This window comes from Chiloscyllium plagiosum, unplaced genomic scaffold (genome assembly GCF_037043375.1).
Source record: "Chiloscyllium plagiosum isolate Xiang-an unplaced genomic scaffold, Cpla_swu_hap1 HiC_scaffold_8, whole genome shotgun sequence".
Lineage (NCBI taxonomy): Eukaryota > Metazoa > Chordata > Chondrichthyes > Orectolobiformes > Hemiscylliidae > Chiloscyllium > Chiloscyllium plagiosum.
In genome coordinates, this window is record NW_028270146.1 from 37,495,819 (window position 1) to 37,508,849 (window position 13,031).

The window sequence follows — 13,031 nt, forward strand, 5'->3', positions numbered from 1 at the left end:
TATAGTCCCTGAACTGAATTACTCCCACCATCACATGAAGCTTAAATAATAGCCTTCTGTTCAGAATCTTGATTTTTTTTTTAGTTAAATTGTAGCATGCTATACATTTTTCCACAGTTTACTTATTCACTGATTCAAAAAATTGGAATTTCTTAGTCTGGACATCAATTCCACACCATGTCTATGACCAAACCTTTTTTAAATCAGACCTCATTTGTAAGAGATTAAAGGAGGGGATAGTGTGGGTGTGTGTGGGAAACAAGCTGATATGTCAATAATTGCAAGGTAAGTGGAGAAGCAAACTCCTGAATACTTTATTGTTTGTTGCCCATTCTGAACTTGTAGGAAATTTGAACCAATGATTACAGTAGTTCCTGAGTGACCCACTCTGAAAAGTACCACTAGTAGCAGCCTTTGGTACATTTGAATTGTTAGGTGATAGCAAGGTGGACCATGAACAGAACCAACACAGTCGAATTTTGATGAATATACAAATAATCAAATTACTCTTTATGATGATTGCTTTTCCTAAAAGTGGGAGTTTGTGTTGATTGTTCTTAATTCCATTTTTAAATTGATCATTAGGCTCTCAAGTACAAAAACATTTAAAGAGGTTGCTGTGATCTTGCTTAATTACCAACTTCAAATCAAAAGGAATTTAGCTCCAAGGTTTATGCCATTCTCAATAAGAACTAATTTAAACATAACCTGTTTGATTCCCAAAATCAATGAATGTTTTATTTGGAGCCAAAATTGGTTCCAAGGCTGCTGTTTGCCCACCTGTGATAACATCCTGTTCAGTGGCTGTAATGTGAATGCCAGATCTGCATGAAAAGCAACATGTTAGAAGCTGTTCAAGATCATTTAATTGCTATATTTGTTAGTAGCCTGTCATCATTTTTTAATTATAAAAAAAATTCAGCCAATAATATGTAATATTGCTAAGTTTAAAGTATAAAAATTATCTATTTAAGAAATGTATATTTTTCCTTCAGCTGGTAACTGTGAATTAAAAATAAATAAAAGCCAAATTGAACATATGAATTGAAAAACACAGAAGTGATATTAGATATCTATTGAACCTTGGTTAAATTCCATGTGCACAGATCCATGGGTGGATTTTATGGGGTTTGTCTTTTCCACATGGTAGCTAAAATGTTAGTCGGGAGCCCACTCACAATTACAATGCTTACCCAGCAAACACTTAACACAGGGAACAATATTAATTGCTTTCAGGCAAGATTCCCACCCAGTTCTTAGAAGGAAATACCATCTTAGACTGCTGCTGGTCAATCAGTTGGGCTAGTTAGCTCTCTCTATCACAGACTGCTTATGCTGCTTGCTATGTGCAAAGGTCCATATACTTTTCTTTTTGGATTATAAACTAAATGGTAGTTAGACTGCTATTTAGCTGAAATTACAGGAGAGTTTTGAAACTTGGAAAAGGTTTTATCTGCGTAAGACAAAGTTGTTTTTTGAAGCAATGAAAGGAATACTTTGAGACAGGGTGGCACTGAGAATCTTTGCATTAAAGAAATTCTGCCTAACAACAGCCCTTTAATTGGTTGAACTAAATCTGTTACAAAGCTGTATGTGAAAGGACATCTGCCTGTCAGCTTTGTAACATTTCTCTCTCCCTCTCTGTGAGTAAAATAACAGAGAACCAAGAAAACTTTTTTTTTAGATTCCCTTCAGTGTGGAAACAGGCCCTTTGGCCCAACCAGTCCACACCGACCCTCCGAAGAGTAACTCACCCAAACCCATTTCCCTTTGACTAATGCACCTAACTCTACGGGCAATTTAGCATGACCAATTCACCTGGCCTGCACATCTTTGTGACTGTGGGAGGAAACCAGAGCACACCCACGCAGACACAGGGAGAATGTGCAAACTCCACACAGTCACCCAAGGCTGGAATCAAACCTGGGACCCTGGTGCTGTAAGACAGCAGTGCTAACCACTGAGCCACCATGCTACCCTATGTGAAGGATGTAAAGAATGTAAAGGAATTCAAATAAAAAAAGACCTATGTCCATTGGATTAATGATCAAAATGAAGAATGTCCATTGCTTAATGCAAGAGGCCTGACAGGTAAGGCAGATGACCTCAGGGCATAGTTGGGAACAGGGGACTAGGATATCATAGCTATTATAGAAATGTGGCTCAGGGAAGGGCAGGGCTGACATTTTACTGTTCCAGGGTATAGATGCGACAGGAAGGATAGAAAGGGGGGAATGAAAGGAGGAGTAGTAGCATTTTTGATTAGGAATAACATTACTGCTGTCCTTAGGGAGGATATTCCTCAGAGTACGTCCAGTGAAGTTATTTGGGTGGAAATGAGAAACAAGAAAGGGATGATCACCTCATTGGGATTGTATTGTAGGCCCCCTCAGTAGTCAGCAGGAAATTGAGAGGCAAATTTGTAAAGGGATCTCAGAAAACTGTAAGAATGATAGGAAATTTTTACTTGCCAAACATAGACTGGGACTGCCCCAATATTAAGCGCTTGGGTGGAGAGGAATTTGTTAAGTGTTATAGTCCTATTCAGAATGTGGATGTACCTACTAGAGAAGGAGCAAAGCTTGATCTTCTCTTGGGAAATAAGGCGCAGCAAGTGACTAAGGTGATCATAATTCTATTAGTTTTAAAATAGTTATGGAAAAAGATAAAGGTAAATTTCTAAATTGCTGTATTAGGCACAAACTTTCAAAAGTTGATTGGGAGTGGCTTCATCAGGAATGATGAAGTGTTTTTGCCCAAAATGTCAATTTTCCTGCTCCTTGCTGCTGCCTGACCTGCTGTGCTTTTCCAGTACCACACTTTCAACTCTAAGCTCCAGCATCTGCAGTCCTCACTTTTGCCACTTAGAGTGAAGAGTCATTTGAGTTTGCAGAGATCTGATTACAGTCAAAGAAGCTTGAACATGAATAAAATTAAAGTAGCTTGAACATAAGAAAAAGATAAAGCTGCTTGAAATAGAAATGGAAGCAGTTTTCGAATCAATGAGAATTGAAAGGGAAATTAAAAAGCAGGAGATGGAGATGAAAAATCTTGATTTTTAGAAAGAAGAAAAAGAATGAGCAATTTAGGATAGAGAAAAGGAGAAAGAATTGGGAAAAGACCAGAGATGGAGTGATGCAGTCAAAAAAGGAACTTCAAAAGGACATAGTGATGAGGAAAATCCTGGTCATAATCTATAGTCCAGTAAGGAAATTTTTAAATTTATACAGGCCTAACCAAATTTTATGGAAAATAATTTGCAGGACATCCTTTATTATTTGACCAACTAGCAAAACAAATGAAGTGACCAAAGGTAAACTGGACATTGCCATGCAAAGCAAATTCACAAGTAGAGCAAGTGAAATTTATACATCACTGTCAGAGCTGGTATCTAAGGATTATGGTGCTATCAAAAAGGCTATTCTGGGTATGTATGAGCTTTGTTTTGAAACATACAGGCAACAGTTTAGAAATTTGAGTAAGTAACCTGGGCAAACATATATGGAATTTGACAGAATAAAGCAAACTATTTTTGACAAATGGATATGGACATTTGGAGTAAGTGCCACATAAGAAACTCAGAAAAAACATTTTCTAGAAATATTTAAATGTTTATAACTTTTTAAAATTAGAATCCATGTTGAAGACCAGAGGGTTGCAATTGTTGGACAGGCAGCAGAAATGACTGACAATTATAAGCTGATCCATAAAAGCAAACGTTTTTTCAGTCACCCCCACGAATTTGAAAAGGATAGTGGGTGTGTCAGTGAAGGGAGGCAAAGAGCCAGTGTAAAGAAAGGACAGCTGGGAATGCCCAAAAGGTCCACTCCTTAGATGAGGAAAAGGTGCTGACGGTTGAGGTGAAAATTGAATGCCAAAGTGTTTTCATTGTGATAAGATGGGAAACCTTCATTCAGAATACTGGAAGTTGTAAGGGAAACCCATGGGATTTATTGGAATTTGTAAGAGTGGAAAATAGTATGGATTAAGATTAGATTAGATTACTTACAGTGTGGAAACAGGCCCTTCGGCCCAACAAGTCCACACCGACCCGCCGAAGCGCACCCACCCAGACCCATTCCCCTACGTTTACCCCTGCACCTAACACTACAGGCAATTTAGCGTAGCCAATTCACCTAACCTGCACATTTTTTGGATTGTGGGAGGAAACCGGAGCACCCGGAGGAAACCCACGCAGACATGGGGAGAACGTGCAAACGCCACACAGTCAGTCGCCTGAGGCTGGAATTGAACCCGGGTCTCTGGCGCTGTGAGGCAGCAGTGCTAACCACTGTGCCACCCGAAGACACCGCAAACCCTCACACAACCCTGCTAACCACACAAGCGCTTCACATGGTCAGTGTGGGGATTGAACCCACGACCTTGTCGTTATTAGCACCACGCTCTAACCAGCTAAGCTAACTGACCAACGATTAAATTGTAGCTTTAACTGCAACTATAAAACTAAAGGTAAACACTACTGTAAGTGCAGGGAAGGTGAATAAGGTAGATGACAGATATAAAGAGTTTTCATTGCCACCTTTTTCTTCAAGTTCTTCAGCTAAGCTCCTAACTATATTAAGAGACATAAGGTTACTCAAGCTCTTTTGCTGAAGAATGACATTGTTTTCTCTACAGAGGATGCAATGCAAGTCAAATGTTAGTAAATGGGATAAGTGGAGAGTGTACTTTGTTCTGTTTTACAAAGTGCAATTTAAGTGTGACTTCATCTGAAACTGTAGTGGTAGGAATTGTTAAGAAATTACCTGTGAATGGAGTTGACTTACTCTTGGATAATAATTTGACAGGAATGAAATGTATAGGTTTGCTTATACTTACGGGAAGTTTGAATGAGTTTAAAGAGAGGGAACAGTTCCAAGAACAGGTTCCAAGTATTTTTCCATTGTGAGTGGTGACCAGAGCATCAGCTATCAAAGTCTGTCACCAGAGATCAAAATGATAACATAAGCAGATATTAGTTTAGCTGAAACTTGCTTTGAGGATGTGGATGATTCAAAAGAATTGTTTAATGTGTCTTTGCTAATTGTGACTCAGAAAGCAAAACTGGAAATAAGCATGTTCTTACAGGAACTCACACCAAAGCTGAGGTGGAAGGTGTTCCAGAGTGTTATTGCACTAAAAATGAAGTTCTGATGAGGAAGTGGAGACACTGTCAATGACGTGTGGATAAGGAATCAATGTTTGTTAATCAGATGGTGGTAACATCCAAATATCACAAGGACATATCACAAGCAGCATTTGAAATTCCTATGGCAGGACATATGAAGATACAAAAAACCTTGAGCATTTTATCTGGCCAAGACCTTATAAGGATGTAATGCAGCTCTGTAAAACATACCATATAGTGTCAGGTAGTGGGAAAACCTCAACATGTAATTAAACTGTCGCCAGTTCTTGAAGAACCATTCAGTTGAGCATCAGTGGATTATAGAACATAGAACATAGAAAATAGTACAGGCCCTTCAGCCCACGACGTTGTGCCGAGGATTAATCCTAACTAAAATAAAATAACCTAACCTACACTCCCCTCAATTCACTGCTGTCCATGTGCATGTCCAGCAGTCGCTAAAATATGCCTAATGACTCTGCTTCCTCCACTACTGCTGGCAACACATTCCATGCATTCACAACTCTCTGCGTAAAGAACCTATCTCTGACATCTCCTCTGTACCTTCCTCCTAACACCTTAAAACTATGACCCCTCATGGCAGTCAATCCTGCCCTGAGGAAAACTCTCTGGCTATCGACTCTCTCCATCCCTCTCATTACATTGTATACCTCGATCAGGTCACCTCTCTTCCTCCTCTCCAGAGAGAAAAGTTCAAGCTCAGTCAATCTCTCCTTGTAAGATAAGCCCTCCAGTCTAGGCAGCATCCTGGCAAACCTTCTTTGTAACCTCTTCAAAGCCTCTGTATCTTTCCTATAAGAGGGCTCCAGAACGGGACACAATATTCCAAATGTGGTCTCATCAGGATTTTGTAGAGCTGCAGCAAAACCTCACAGCTCTTAAACTCAATCCCCTATTAATGAAAGCCAAAACACCATATGCTTTCTTAACAACCCTATCCACTTAAGTAGCAACTTTGAGGGAGCTATGCACTTGAACACTAAGATCCTGCTGTTCCTCCACACTGCCAAGAATCCTGTCTTTAATCCTATATTCAGCATTCAAGTTCGACCTTCCAAAATGCATCACTTCGCATTTATCCAGGTTGAACTCCATCTGCCATTTCTCCCAGCTCTTCATACTGTCAATGTCATGCTGTAGCCTGCAGTAGCCCTCGGTACTATCAACGGCACCTTCAACCTTTGTGTCATCGGCAAATTTACTAACCCACCCCTCAACCTCCTCATCTAAGTCATTTATTAAAACTACAAAGAGCAGAGGCCCAAGAACAGAGCCGTATGGGATGCCACTCACCACTAACCCCAGGCAGAATACTTTCCATCTACAACCACTCTCTGCTTTCTGTCAGCCAACCAGTTCTGAATCCAGACAGCCAAATCTCTCTATGTCCCATAGCTCCTGACTTTATGAATGAGCCTCCAGTGGGGAATCTTATCAAATGCCTTGCTGAAGTCCATGTACACCACATCCACTGCTTGACCTTCATCAACCTGTCTCATTACCTCCTCAAAGAACTCAATAAGATTTGTGAGGCATGACCTGCCCCTCACAAAGCCATGCTGATTGCCTTTTATCACGCTGTGCTTTTCCAAATAGTCAGAAAGCCTATCGCTCAGAATTCTTTCCAAAACCTTGCCGACCACAGACGTAAGACTGACTGGTCTGTAATTGCCAGGGATTTCCCCATTCCCCTTCTTGAGTTTTGAAATTTAGGGGATAGACATTGGGAAGATTTAATAACATTATTTAGAAAATTCATGGATGTCTGCAGAGAAACAACAGGATGTACTATGTTAGCCAGATATCATGTAGATGTAGGGAATCAGTACTAATATAACACAGTCTTATCAGTTGAGCCCAGAAAAACAAATCCAGGTGGCAACAGAGAAACACATGTTAGAAAAATCACTTGATTGACTCTAACTAAAGCAGTTGCTGTTTATCAATGATGTTAGTTCCTACACTGAATGAGTCAACTAGATTCTGCATACATTACAGAAAAGAAAACTCAGGAACAGAAATAGATTCATATCAAATTCCTCAGTTAGAAGATTGAATTGATTAGGTTGGCATTGCCAATGGACAATATCATTTATTTCTAAAATTGACTTATTAAATGGGTATTGTTGAGTACCATTAACATCAAAGGCTAAAGAGATAACAGCTTTGTTTCACTAATTGGGTCATGTCATTTGTCTTAAAAATGCAGTAACATTCCAAAGACTTATGAATCAAGTCATAGCTGAAGTGTCTATCTCTGTAGTTTATTTAGATAATGTTGTAAGATACAGTAACGCTTGGGCAGAATATGTAAGAATGAGAAGACCTGTTTAAGCAATTACAATTAGCTGACTTAGTAATAAACTTTACCAACAGTGAATTTGCAAAAGCAAAGATAAGATCATAGGGCAAGGGGAAGAGTTGTCAAGAACAGCAAAAGTGAAGGCTCAAATAGAATTCCCTGTCCATAAAACTAAATGGGAAATTTATTTATTTATGGGATGAAGGCATCACTGTCTAGGCCAACATTTATTGCCCATTACAGAGGACAGTTAAGAGTCGACCACATTGCTATGGGGATGGAGTCACATGAAGTCCAGACCAAGTAAGGAAGGCATTTCCTTCCCTAAAGGACATTAGTGAACAAGATGGGGGTTTTTTCTGACAATCGACAATGAATTCATGATCATCATTAGACTCTTAATTCCAGATTTTTATTGAACTCAAATTCCACCATCTGCCATGGTGGGATTGCTAACCCGGCTGTCAGAACATTACCTTGTACTCTGGATTAGCAGTCCAGCAATAATACCACTAGCTCATCACCTCTCCTAAAATCACAAGATTTTTGCAAGTATGTAAGTTTATTAGATATTTCTGCCAAACTTCAACAAAATAACTGTAACCATGACAGAATTTTTTGCAAAACAAAGATGGTATGGTCAGCAAAGTGTCAAGCAGCCTTTGAGAAACTAAAGGCCAACCCAATAAATGAATAAATCAGTGTTGGCCACCCCTGCCTTTGCAAAACATTTTAAAATGGCAATCAATACTAGTGCTCTGGGGATAGGAGTAATCTTATTGCAAAGTGATGAACTGGGAACAGAGAAGCCAGTGTAGCGCATTCAAAGGGATTAAACATATATCAGAACATGTGGAAAACAGACTTGAGGATTATTATTGGCTTTTCAAAATGTTTAAGTCTGTGTCCATCATGGCGCACTCTTCCCAATTAAGTTGTGGCACATGGAAGTAATTGTGTTGACACCTAATTTTTAGGTACATCTGCTGCTGTTTTTGGCATGCCTTGCTACATTCTTCATTGAATCTGGGTTGATCCTCTGCCATGTTGATACATGTAAAGTGGAAGAAACACCAGGTCATGAGGTTACAGGTTGTGGTTGAATACAATTTCTTTGTTGTTTTTGGCCCACAGTGCCTCCTGGATTTCTAGTCTTTGCGAGATTTATTGAAATCAATTCCACACAGCACAGTGATGGGGCCAGACAATGTGGTCCTCAAGTGAAGACAGGACTTCATTTTCACAAGGGGGTCCTGGGGAGTGTTACTGAACAAATAGAACTTGGAGTGCAGGTTCATAATTCCTTGAAAGTGGAGTTGCAGGTAGATAGGATAGTGAAGAAGGCATTTGGTATTCTTGCTGTTATTGGTCAGTACATTGAATACTGGATTTGGGAAGTCATGTTGCAGCTGTACAGGGCATTGGTTAGGCCACTATTGGAATATTGTGTGCAATTCTGGTCTCCCTGCTATAGGAAGAATGCTGTGAAACTTGAAAGGGTTCAGAAAAGATATACAAATATTGGCCAGGATTGGTGGGTTTGAGCTGTATGGAGAGGCTGAATAGACTGGGGCTATTTTCTCTGGAGCATCAAATGCTGAATGGTGACCTTATAGAGGTTTATAAAATCATAGAGTCATAGAGATGTACAGCATGGAGACAGACCCTTCGGTCCAACCCGTCCATGCCGACCAGATATCCCAACCCAATCTAGTCCCACATGCCAGCACCCGGCCCATATCCCTCCAAACCCTTCCTATTCAAATACCCATCCAAATGCCTCTTAAATGTTGCAATTGTACTAGCCTCCACCACATCCTCTGGCAGCTCATTCCATACACATACCACCCTCTGGGTGAGAAAGTTGCCCCTTAGGACTCTTTTATATCTTTCCCCTCTCACCCTAAACCTATGCCCTCTAGTTCTGGACTCCCCGACCCCAGGGAAAAGACTTTGTCTATTTATCCTATCCATGCCCCTCATAATTTTGTAAACCTCTATAAGGTCACCCCTCAGCCTCCGACGCTCCAGGGAAAACAGCCCCAGCCTGTTCAGCCTCTCCCTGTAGCTCAGATCCTCCAACCCTGGCAACATCCTTGTAAATCGTTTCTGAACCCTTTCAAGTTTCAGAACATCTTTCCGATAGGAAGGAGACCAGAATTGCACGCAATATTCCAACAGTGGCTAACCAATGTCCTGTACAGCCGCAACATGACCTCCCAACTCCTATACTCAATACACTGACCAATAAAGGAAAGCATACCAAATATCTTCTTCACTATCCTATCTCCCTGCGACTCCACTTTCAAGGAGCTTTGAACCTGCACTCCAAGGTCTCTTTGTTCAGCAACACTCCCTAGGATCTTACCATTAAGTGTATAAGTCCTGCTAAGATTTGCATTCCCAAAATGCAGTACCTCGCATTTATCTGAATTAAACTCCATCTGCCACTTCTCAGCCCATTGGCCCATCTGGTCCAGATCCTGTTGTAATCTGAGGTAACCCTCTTCGCTGTCCATGAGGGACATGGATACGGTAAATAGACAAAGTCTTTTCCCCGGGGTGAGGAAGTCCAAAACTAGAGGGCATAAGTTTAAGGTGAGAGGGTAAGATTTAAAAGGGACCAAAGGGGCAATTTGCTCATGCAGAGGGTGATGTATTTATGAAATGATCTGCCAGAGGAAGTGATGGAGGCTGGTACAATTACAATATTTAAAAGACATTTGGATGGTTATATGAATTGGAAGGGTTTAGAGTGATATGGGCCAAATGCTGGCAAATGGGACTAAATTTATTGAGGATATTTGATCTGCATGGACAAGTTGGACCAAAGTGTTATTTCCATGCTGTATATCCCTCTGACTCTTAGACTCTCTGATTGTTCAATACTATTATGACCAGATTCATCTCTGACAGGTAGATTTATGAGGAAAAAGTAAGTAGGTTTTTCCTTCTTATTGCTTCCCTCACCATCTGCTACAGATCTAGTCAAGCAGTCATGCCCTTTAGGACTTGGCCTGCGTAGTCAATGGTAATGCTAATGAGCCATTCTTGGTTACGTAGAATAATGTCCCCCATAACTGGTACTTTCTATACGACTCTCACTGCTTCTTAGAAGTGATATTGAATACGAAGGAGAACTGATTAATCAGCTAAGAGGCAGGTGATAGGGGTAAAGAAATTTCCTTGCCCATACTTGACCAGTGATTTCATGCAATGAATTGTCATAGTCCTATTTACATGTTATCTGTGAACTTGCAGATCAAATTTCCAATATTCATGTCTAGACCATTGAAGTAGCCATAGTTCCAGAGGACAACAGGACTGCTGTCATATTAGAGAAAGAATATTTTGGACACCCAGGCCCACTTCCCTCCCACCTGCATTCTGCTATGTCACCATCTCCAGTGGATCTATTCTGTAAGTGGGACAGGGCATATGCAGGGATGGCGATGTAATGATGTGAATTACTGCAGTCCCGTGTGGTGTGGGTATCCAAATGCTGTTAAGAAAGTTGTATATTCAATTTCCACTCCACATCTTAAACCAAAAGCAAGGTTTACATAACAGAGGAGATGCTGTCTTCTAAATTAAAGATTGAGCCACCTTCCCTCTCAGGTAGATATAAAATTACCTCTAGTTTTATTTTGAAGAGTTGTGAGTTAAGCACAGTGCCCTTGCTAATTCTCAATCAACATAACAAAACCAGCTTATCTAGTCACTATCATCTTTCTGTTGTAGAAGCTTGCTGTATGCAAATATGCTATATTTCCTATATTACAACACTTGCTTGGACATGTAAAACATTATACATTTCTAAAAGTACTTTATTTGTTGTAAAAGAAGGTGTGGTGATTATGAAAAGTGTAAATCAAAGTCTTATGTTGTTAAATTAACTCCAAACTTTTTTTCAAATGTTCTAATACAGCAGTAATTGTTGCAGTGTTTCATGAATTGTCACAGTTTCATGTCATGTGTGAATTTACTTATCAAATCTCCTACATTCATGTCTAGACCAGTAAAGTAGCCAAAGTCCCAGAGGACCATAGGGCTACTCTCACATTACACAGAGAGACACGCAATTGGTGATGGTTTAAGCTAAGAATCAGCACACCTCAGGCAAAGGCACAAGGTTGAGAAGGCACCTTCACGATAACCTCAGCCAGTGTGGTAACTGAACCTGTGCTGCTGGCATCAACTCTATACCACACACCAGCCACACCACCAAAAAACAAGGGACCCAAGCACTGAATCCTGCAGAATACCATTGGACACAGGTTTTGAGTCATGAATACAACTTATGATTATCACCCTCTGCCTCTTGACACTCAGGCAATTTTGGATTCAATTTGCAAAACTGCCTGGAGCCGACAATCTCTTACCATCTTGACCAATTTCCACTGTGACACTGTCAGAAGCCTTACTGAAGTCCATTGTATTTAAAATTTAAATCTAAATTCATACTTTGTTGAATGATTTATTGTCACTTGCATTTTACAGTAAAATACTTGCAGATATTTAATGTTCCTTATGTAGTCCAATCATGAAAGCAGGCATTAAAACACAAAAATATTCCTTTATCCCTTATAGTTCTTTTTACTATAGTAGAGTTAATATAAAGAATAAAACGTCTGGTTTCTAAACTATAAGGAATAACATTACCCTGAGATGTATTATATTAGCAAAGAAAGGTATCAATCGCATTAAAAAATTATGGTGACTTAGGGGAAAGAAGTTGATTTACAGCTTCTCAAATTGCACACTAACTTCCTGATGATAGGCTGTTCTCCCAGATGAATGAAGAAATAGGTAAACGTTTCAGTGAAAAGGAAAACTGTGTCCAGCGATTCCATTTAATAGAGAAAATTGATGCCAGCGAGAGATATGTGAGTTGCTGATGGAATGTTTTACTGCTTTTTGCCAGCTGATCATTCCATTTAGCAGCGGTAGCAAATGCAAGGCAATATTAGCCCACAGGCTTTCCCAACATCTTGAAACAAGCAGCAGCTTTAAATGAGGTCGTCCCTCCAGCTTCTCGGGTTAAAAGAGGCGGGCCTGTAAAATGTGGTAGAGCCATTACAAGAAACCTGAGATCCATTCATCATGCACTCAAATCGCCCCATTGCATTTGGATTGATTAGAGACAAACGATACCGTACAGTCCAGAGCACAGGAGCCGTGCCTACTGACTCCAAAACCTTTATCTCGCTTCTACATTTATGACTGTAACGAATGACTAAAAACGTATTCATTTCTGTCGCAACTATTTTCTTTTGGCAGTTAGGAACTTGAATACATTCATTCCGAGAATGTTTGACAATGCTCCTGCGCCTTCGAACAGTTCACAGCCTTAAAAGGGTTTTATTAACGAAGCTGGTGTTTCCGAGTGTCACAATTGAAATGTTATAACGATTACCTCCATTTCAGTGCCGAGACATCATTTTAAGTGATTTCTCAAGAATCGTTACAAAACCTTAAGTACTTAACAGGTTAGAAGACTTCGGTAACCTTCTTACAATTGATGTGCCGTACAGATTTCACTCTGAAAGAGAATGGTAAATGCTCATTGGTGAAGTTTAC

At 40.0% G+C, this 13,031-nt stretch overlaps 1 non-coding gene across 1 annotated transcript; it reads right to left on the reverse strand.

Annotated features, from left to right (window-relative positions):
* Positions 1-4,354: 4,354 nt before the first annotated feature.
* Positions 4,355-4,428, reverse strand: trnai-aau (transfer RNA isoleucine (anticodon AAU)). Its single transcript has one exon. It is a non-coding gene; the product is annotated as a tRNA-Ile (tRNA).
* Between the last annotated feature and the right edge of the window lie 8,603 nt (positions 4,429-13,031).